This window comes from Choloepus didactylus, chromosome 20 (assembly GCF_015220235.1).
Source record: "Choloepus didactylus isolate mChoDid1 chromosome 20, mChoDid1.pri, whole genome shotgun sequence".
In the NCBI taxonomy this organism is placed as follows: Eukaryota; Metazoa; Chordata; class Mammalia; order Pilosa; family Megalonychidae; genus Choloepus; species Choloepus didactylus.
The window spans coordinates 1,368,416-1,377,503 of NC_051326.1; the positions used below are offsets into that span (position 1 = coordinate 1,368,416).

A 9,088-nucleotide genomic window follows, 5' to 3' on the forward strand; every position below is an offset into this window, starting at 1 on the left:
CTCTGTCCACCCACGGCCTCTGTCCCCCCACAGTCTCTGCCCCACAGCCTCTGTCCCCACAGCCTCTGTCACCCACAGCCTCTGTCCCCCCACAGCCTCTGTCCCCCCACAGCCTCTGTCCACCCACAGCCTCTGTCCCCCCACAGCCTCTGTCCCCCACAGCCTCTGTCCCCCCACAGCCTCTGTCCCCCCACAGTCTCTGTCCCCACAGCCTCTGTCACCCACAGCCTCTGTCCCCCCACAGCCTCTGACCCCACAGCCTCTGTCCCCCCACAGCCTCTGTCCCCCATAGCCTCTGTCCCCATAGCTTCTGTCCCCCCCACAGCCTCTGTCCCCCCACAGCCTCTGACCCCACAGCCTCTGTCCCCCCACAGCCTCTGTCCCCCATAGCCTCTGTCCCCATAGCTTCTGTCCCCCATAGCCTCTGTCCCCCCAGCCTCTGTCCCCCCACAACCTCTGTCCCCCCACAGCCTCTCCCCCACACAGCCTCTGGCCTCCTCCGGGCAAACGTGACGGCTTCCTGTTCCCCCACAGACCCGCGCATCCCTGCAGGTCGTGGCTGCCAGGGCACCTTCTCTGAGCAGCGCTGCACCTTGGCCTGCTGGTTTCCTGTGTGCTGTGCAAGGCCGCCCTGAGGGTCTTCCGGGATCCCCTCACTGGAAAGACCTGTTTTCCTTCCCCAGAGCTTCTAACCCTATTTCAGGTGTCCCGTCACTCACACACACATGCAGCCCCGGCCGTCAAGGACAGCTCTGGGCGGTGGGGACGGAGGCACAGGCCCCTGCTTGGGTTTCGGGGGGATTGTGTGGCCATGGTTTCTGGGGTGGCTGGGGCAGGACGCCCCGCGCGGAGGGTGCACTCTTGGTGCTGTCTGGTAACGGGAGCCCCGGGGAGCAGACTGAGCAGGCCCCAGGCTGCGAGAGCCCCCAGCGGCCGAGCCTGACCATCCCGTGCCCCCTTACCTGCACCAGCGACCCACGGGCTGGACCTGCTCTCCTCCTCCATAAACGACCCCCTCGTCAAGGAGCCCCCAGCTCGATTGTCTTCACTGAAGGAGTGTGTGCAAAATGCTCAGCAAGAACTAGGTGCAGAGAAAGCATGTGTTTCCCTGCTCTTCTGGGCAAGACCAGCAGGAGGCCCGAGCCGCGCCACGTGGACTCCGAGGCAAGGGCAAAGAATCACTAATGCTGATCGACTCATTTAACATTTTCATGTATTTTTCATCATAGAGTTTTTGCATTAACTTTTATTTTTTTATGTATCACATTAAAATGTGATGTCTATTGATTGCTGAGCTTTAAATGCCATCCCTGGGGCGCGGTCCCCCCTCCTCGCTGCAGTCGGAGCCGGGCTGCACAGGGGTCAGGGACGCCTCCTGGCCGCCTCGGCCACTGTGGAAAACCGGCCAGCAGGGTTTGTGAATATCCACCCTCTGCAGCAGCTCCGAAACCCGGCCCTGGTGGATCGTCTAGAGGATGCTGTGGGGAGGGCAGGGGAGACCACGAGGGAGGGGAGTGCAGCGAGAGGAGGTGCCCTCCCGGGGGCCGAGGGGCCGAGGCGACGGTGGACCTGGTGCCCAGAGTGGCCCCCCAGCTGCAGGCACTGGGCCGCACTCTGGGTCCCGGCGGCCCGGAGGTTTGGGTCACTTCTATCACTGCGCCTGTAAAGAAGCAGAGACCAAGGGGTAGCGGGTGCGAGTCACTCACCCAGGCAGAGCTGCTGAAGTTCGAAGTCAATGTTTGACGCATGTTTCTCGAGCAGCTGCGTGGTGGTCGGGGGCTGCTGCGCCGGTGGTTTTCCAGTCGGGTTTCCCCAGGTCCCACCCTGCACTCACTGAGGAACGTGCCACTGAGACTATTCTTCAAATAAGGATGAGGCCTGAGGTTGACATGTCTCAGATTCTGACAGGGGCTTGATTTTCTCAACCAGCCCTGCAGGTCACAGACCCAGCACCACACACAACCCCCTGGGCCCCCAGACCCCTCCACACATAAGGACCCATTTCCCAAAGGGTTGGACAAAAGGCCAGGAGCCGTCCACCCCATGAAGGGTGATCCCTGGCCTTTCCGAGTCCCAGGACCCAATTTAAATGATCCCAAATTTCACGTTGTCCGAAGCGCTAACAGTTATACTTAGGGACATTTTTTAAGTTAATGAAATGAGAAGAAAAAAAGGAAACCAAATATTATGAAATTTATTTGGTTTAGATTTTTGTAACATGCATGCATATTTGAAAGTTACTTGTGTGTATATGGGTGGAACATGTTATTTATTCCACCTATAATCTTCAGAATATATCACTGCACACAGAGCGTGACCCCATGCTCCACAGGCACATGGAGCTATGACCCCATGCTCTGTATGCACACAGAACCATGATATGCACACAGAGCAGTGACCCCTTGCTCCATATGCTGTATTCCAAGCCTGCTAAGGGATCCAGGGCTCACAAGTTGCAAGAAATGCTGTTCTGGGGATCTCTTTCCATTTTTCACAACTACTGTGGTTGTATTCAAATTAAATTCTATTCCAAGAGCCTCCAATGTGTGACCTAAAAATGGTTTTAACGTTGGAATAATCCTGGGATGTGGAAGAAATTGAGAGGAGGTAAAGATACCAGTGAGGGAGGGCGTGGCCATATAATAAAAGGAATGTGGGATTTGCCGTTGGCGGCCCTGCCCTTGCGCTGGTGGGCGGCAGTCTGACTTCTCAGAGACTCAGTTTCCCCATCTCTCAGCGGCGGCTGACCACGAGGCCTGCTCTGCAGCGCCGGTGTGAGGTTACCTGAGACGAAACACGGGTGCTCGGTGACCATCCTAGGCCACGCGTGACTGGGGGACCTGGGGCCCGAGCGGGGTGAGACATCCACTCATCATTTTTCTGACACTGCTTTTCTTGTGGCAAACCCATTTTTCTCACACTGAAGCTCACCTTTCAGGAGTGACATAAGCCAGCGTTTGGCCCAGCCACTTCCTTTGTCAGGAAGGCCTTGTCATCTCCACTCCACCCGAGAGGCCACCAGGGCAGGGCCGTGCTCCGGGGCCGCGGTCTGCCGGGCCTGCCGCCCTGAGGGCTCTGTGGGCAGGTGTGGAGCACACACACCAGTTACGAGAACCCCCTGCAGATGCGTCTAGCCTTACAGTAACTGGGGCTCCATGTAACATGTGAACGTGCAGTGCTTCCTGGATCTGCTGGCTCGGTTCACTTCGTTTTCACTCTGTCCTAGCAGCTGCTCGGCAATGCCTCGCGGGGTGGTACGCAATTTGCAATAACCCGGAAATTCTCCTGTGCTGGGTTTCCCACCCTCTTCTAACTAAACAAACAGAACAAATTCTCTTTTATCTCCTTTCCCTTATGAGCACTCAACAACTGATTCCCTGTATTTCAGGAATGGCTAAAAATCCAGGGCCTTGGGGAAAAACATTGTCCCATCGTGGCAATTCCTTCTGCATTCATATCCTAGACTCATCCCAGGAGGGACTGTTTTCCAAAGACAAAAACACATTCCCTGCTAGTGAGGGCAAAACAAACACACACACATACACAAAGCCACCTTTTAATAGCACTAGCAATGACCTTGCAAATTAGCAGCTGTCCCCCAAACAATATGAGATGATTAAACATGTATATGATGAGAATGGAGGTCAGGAAGTGCGAGAATTTCAGGTGGGCCATTCAAGTCAAAAGTTTAGTCAATTCTAGAAGGCCTGACGACAGACAAGATGATATGGTTAAAAGATCACCAGTTCAGAACCAGCTGAGCCTCCCCCACCTCACTCTCCTGACCCTGCTCCCAACACACACTCACACTCAACCTGTACAATCATTGAATAACCACAGAAAAAATTAATCTTTCTGGATCCCGATTTCTTTATCTGTAAAGAGGGAATAATAATACTTATTTTGAAGGGTTATATAGGAATCGAAGAGAAAGTGACTAGTCTAGTACTCAAAGACATAATTAGAGTGTAACCATTAAAGATAATAATAAAGTAGATTCTCAAAATAACGGGGCAGCTGCCCAGTCGGCAGGTGAAAGAGCCCAGAAGGTAGCCACCGGCCCCCTGCTGCCTGACGTCGACTGTGCACAAACCCAGGACCACCGTGAGACAGCAGCTGCGCCTGTGAAGACGTGCACCCTCCTGCCTGGAGCTCTCGCTTCTTCCCGACATGGGTGCATGATCGAAATCTTTTCTTGAGTTGGCAGAATGTTCAAGGAAGGCAACAAGAGGAGGTGAAGTTGAATGCAAAGTAAGGTAACAGTATTCACAAAACCTAAGTTCATGGTGCAAACTTGGTTTAAGACAAGGGCAGGATTTAGGAAGAGTATCCTGATTTGGTTGCCCATGTGCTGCCAGATAAATCTGGCCTGGGCAGGTAATGGGCAGCCCTGATCTTCTCGGCTCCTTTGCTGCCATGGGTGTTGAGCCATCTGTAGTGTCTGTCGTCAGAAGCGTGTAGATGGTAACTCATGCGTTCACGCCATGCGCCTCCTCATCTTGGCCAAGCCTGCCCGCTGCTGAGTGTGCTGCTTAAAAGCCAAGGCACTGGGCCAGAGGTTTGCATGGACATTTCTCTACAAACGATATTGCAAAGGCCAATAAGTATATGAAAGGATGCACATCATTAGCCATTAAAGAAATGCAAATTAAAATTGCAACGAGATACCACTTCATACGCACTAGGATGGCTATTATTAACAACAACAAAAAAAACTGAAAATAAAGAGAGGATGCTGAGAAATAGGAACCCTTGCACATTGTTGGTGGCAATGGAAAATGGCGCAGCCACTGTGGAAAACAGTTTGGGGTTCCTCAGAAATTTAACATAGAATTACCACATGATCCAGCCATCCCACTTTGGGGTACATACCCAAAGAAACTGAAAGCAGGAACTCAGACAGGTGTATGTACACTGGTGTTCATTACTGCATTATTCACAATAGCCAAGAGGTGTGCAAGCAACCCAAAAGGTGAATGGATTAACAAAATGTGGTGTAGCTGAACAACTGATCTCATTCAGCGTAAAAAGAGGTGAGTGCTGGCACAGCGACAACAGGGATGAACCTTGACGACATGCTGTTTACCGAAATAAGCCAGACACAAAAGGACAAATACCGTATGATTTCCCTTATATGAAATACTTAGAACAAGCAAATTCATAGCGACAGAAAGCAGAAGGGTGGTTGCCAGAGGTTGTAGGAGAGGAAAGGGGACTTAATGCTAAATGAGTATGAGTTTTGGTTCAGATGCTGAAAATACTCTGGAAATAGTGCTGAAGTTACCCAGTATTGCAAATGTACTTAATGTCAAATAATTGCCCCTTTAAAATGGTTAAAATGATTTTTATGTGATGCAAACCTTACCGCAATCACAAATGAATAAATGCAGTAAAGAAAGCCCAGGCCTTCTCGAAGTGGAGTAAGAGAACTGGGGTGTGAGCAGGACTGGGGAAGGGCCCAGGGTGGGGGGCTGCCTGGGAGGGGCTGTTCCAGGGAAACACGGAGACATCACGTGACCCACCAGGAGGTGCAGAGCTAGCAACCTGGAAGGCGGGCAGTGGGCAGTTGGTGGACGGTGGGCAGCACTTGGGCGGGCAGCCGAGGGGCGTGGGAGAGGCAATTGGTAGGAAGTTCTTGAATTCCAGCCCACGCAGGCTCTCCCTGAGGCCCCACGCCTGGGCAAGAAGGCCGCCTCGCACAGCTGCAGAGCTGCCACTCACGGAGGTCCGGGGGAAGGAACCTTCCGGGGCCGCAGTCTCCACACAGGCCGGCCCTGCCCACGACGCGTCCTGGAAGCGCGTCACAGATGATGGCGCACCAGCTTTCCGTGAGGCTCCTCTAAGATAAAGGTGGTCACCTGACACAGTCTGATGCTCCTTCTCAAAACCCATTTATTTCATCAACAAACAAGGCACTTAGCTTTGGGCGTTACACTTTAGCAGGGGCCTGCTGTTTGTTTGCTGAATGAATGAACTAATGAAGAGAGCAAATGGAGATGCAGTTCAGCACATTCTGAGACAGGGCGAGCTCCGGAAGTGTGCACGGCCGGCTGCTGATCTGAGGCATCTGAATTTGTCTGTCCTACAGTGGACTAGCGAATCGTGCCTCCCTCAGAGAACCCTTATTTTAACTGCCACCTATAATCCTTATCTTATATAAACCTTACACAAAATATATGTGTATAGATATAATCCTTATTATATAATTTTATAAACCTTAGTTTATAATCATTATTGTAGGGGTTATGTTATTATTTAACTATATAATTACTGTCCTTATTTTAATTGTCATATAATATTTTTATCACAGTGAAGTATTATACTTAACCATTCCTGCTACTGGAAGTTTGACAACACCCACGCCTTTTATTAACACATTAAGTGTTTTATCTCCTATTTTATTATTATTATTATCATATGTTGTGTGTTTTCTGTGAATGTATAGCAGTAACAGTGCCGAGAGTAACCATTTACTGTGTTTCTATTACTTGCAAGAACTTGTATTAGTTTTTCAGACAAAATTCAGCCTATAATTCCACTTTATAGATTAAAATATTCTCAATTCACCCAAGATCATACAGTTAAAAAGTGAATGAACAGAAATTCCCACTCAGATCTTCCCACTACGTTTTTTTCAACCTTTGAAGAATTACCAAGTAAGTTGGCATGAAAATTTTAAAGTACTTTGTATAAATCACCTAATTTATCCTGTGCTACAACAGCATCAGAAGGCCATGAATTTGGCCTTTGAGAATTTGGGCCCACTGTATCATCTCTCATTACTAATAATCAATTAGTAATCAATCATGCATAGCAGCATTACACGCCATTATGCATTTATAATTTGCTTGTTCTCCCTGGGCCACAGGCTGCCTCGTCATCCCTTGGAAGCCCAGTGGTATTTGCTCCATATGACCCCAGCGTGATCTTGCTGAAACCCCAATCCCACCAAGCACTTCCCGCGTTTTCTGGGCCGGGGGTGAAGCCCGCAGGGGTCGCTGGCCCCATCAAGCCCTCCCTAAGGTGACGCAGTCCACTCGGCTGGTCCCGTCCCTGGCTGCTTCTCTCCAAGCTGCGATGCGGGGCCTCAGCGAGTCACCAGAACTTCAGACCACCCGCTCCTGGCTTTGGCACGTTCCTTTACCTCTGGCTGCAACCCTAGCAGCATCTCTTACTCATTTTATTTTAAGACTCACAGGCCCATGAAGACAGGAAATGCATTTTTAAAATCACTGTTTCCATATCCAGCGTGCAGCACATAGTAGTTTCAATCGATACGGGCTGTGCATCAAGTTGAGGCAAACGTCTCATCTGGAGACACTCTCTGATGTTCAGGAAAACCTGCTTCTTCCTCCGTGCTCACTTGACGTCTTACATACACCCTAATTGCTGCATGGTTGGACAATGAAAGGATGTGCTTCCAGGTCTTTCTCTGGGGTAGACTTCAAGCCTCCTCGGGGGCAGAAACCACATCTTAGTCATACTTGGTTCCTTAGCACGGGGCAGGGCCAGGCTTACGGTAAACCTTCAGAGATTTCCTGGAATTGAAAACGAAATTCTAAAGCAATCACGTGAGGGGAGCAGAGCTGGTGTTAGTCTTCTCATTTTACAGGTAAAGGGACAGAGACCCCGGGAGGGGGGGACGTCCTGACTCAGTTTCCATTTGAACCAGAGGCTCAGCCGGGGCAGTGCACAGCTCCCCCACTCTGATCAGCCAAGCACCGTGGTCGGGGCTGAACTGCAGCCAGTGCCTTTCCTTCTGGCCCCCCCGCCGAGGCCTTAGACAGGTGCAGGGCAGAGAGGGTCTCTCCCAGGCAGGACTGGGCCCAGGGAGCCTGCCCAGCAGCCACGGGGATAGCCTGGGGGTGGAGGGACACCTGTATCAGGGGCTGAGTCCTGGCTGGTCTGAGGGCCACGGGGCGTGAGCCCCAAGGGGCCAGGACTTTATCTTCACCAACTCAGCGGCCTGGGGTGCTGGCAGCTTCCTCTCTCCCTCTCGGGACAGCAGCACCCCAGGAAGTCCTCATCACTAGATGGCCTCTGCCCCACGGGGCACAGAATAGTGACTCTCTAATTCAAAAGTGGGCGATAAATTATATGGTCACCCTGCTTATCCCCTGTCCTTCCCAAAGGCTCAGAAGGCTCCAAGAGTCTCCGAACACCCTTGGTTTCTTTTCCTGTCTTTTTAAGCTTGCCCGGGCCAGGCTGCTTGGATGTAGGAGATGCACTGTGCAAGCCCCTTTGCTGGTGCATCCCTGTCCAGCAGGTGGGCAGCACTCACCTGGCCTCAGGAAGGGATCATTCCGGGCCCTCCCGAAAGGGGGTGGGGGGCGCACTGTGGTTCCCTGGACCTTTGGGCCCTGCTCCCCCGGGGGGAGGGCAGCGGGAGGGGTGATTCAACTCCTCTGGGACCGAAGGCGCCTTCGGCTGGTCTGCAGCAGACACCCCGCGCCCGAGCTGGATGGGGCGGGAGCACCCACTGAGAACAAGCCATTAATTTCTTCTTAAAAGGGGGGCAGGATGTCGGGGCGAGAGAATGAAACCGGTTCTTGCAACTCCAGGCAGCAACCCTGACGCAAGCACATTCTTCAGATGCAGCGAAGCTCCGGTCTCCTAGGCCTCGGGCCCAGGAGGCCGAAGGATCCGGCGCTGCGGCGCTGCCCGGCAAAGGGCGCCGGGAGAGGCCCGAGGCGCGAGGCGGCGCGCGCGGCCCGCACCCCGCCGCCCCCGGCGCGCCCCCGGCCCGCACCCCGCCGCCCCCGGCGCGCCCCCGGCCCCTGCGCGGGCTGCGGAAGGAAATGGCGCTGAGGCCGCTCGCGCGGGGCGGGGGCCGGGAGCCGCCGGGGCTGTGGCTGTCGCCGCGCCGCCCGCTCGCTGGGGGCTGGGGGTGACTGGGGTGGGGGTGCAGGGGGTGCGGAGGGCGCCAGCGAGCTGGCAGCGGCCGGGAAGACTCCTGGGCGCGGGGGATCCAGGAGGGGGACCCGGCGGGGAGGGGACGGAGGCGGAGGGGCCAGGCGGGGCGGGGCCCCGGAGCGGAGGGGGCGTGGAGCGGCGGGGGACCCCGGCGGGGCGGGGCCAGGCGGGCGGG

At 53.7% G+C, this 9,088-nt stretch overlaps 1 long non-coding RNA gene across 1 annotated transcript; it reads right to left on the minus strand.

Annotated features, from left to right (window-relative positions):
• Positions 1-3,758: 3,758 nt before the first annotated feature.
• On the minus strand, positions 3,759-8,742 carry LOC119516681. The gene is made up of 3 exons (XR_005213349.1): positions 8,282-8,742; positions 5,523-7,538; positions 3,759-4,576 (listed from the first exon to the last, which is right to left on the minus strand). It is a non-coding gene; the product is annotated as an uncharacterized LOC119516681 (long non-coding RNA).
• Between the last annotated feature and the right edge of the window lie 346 nt (positions 8,743-9,088).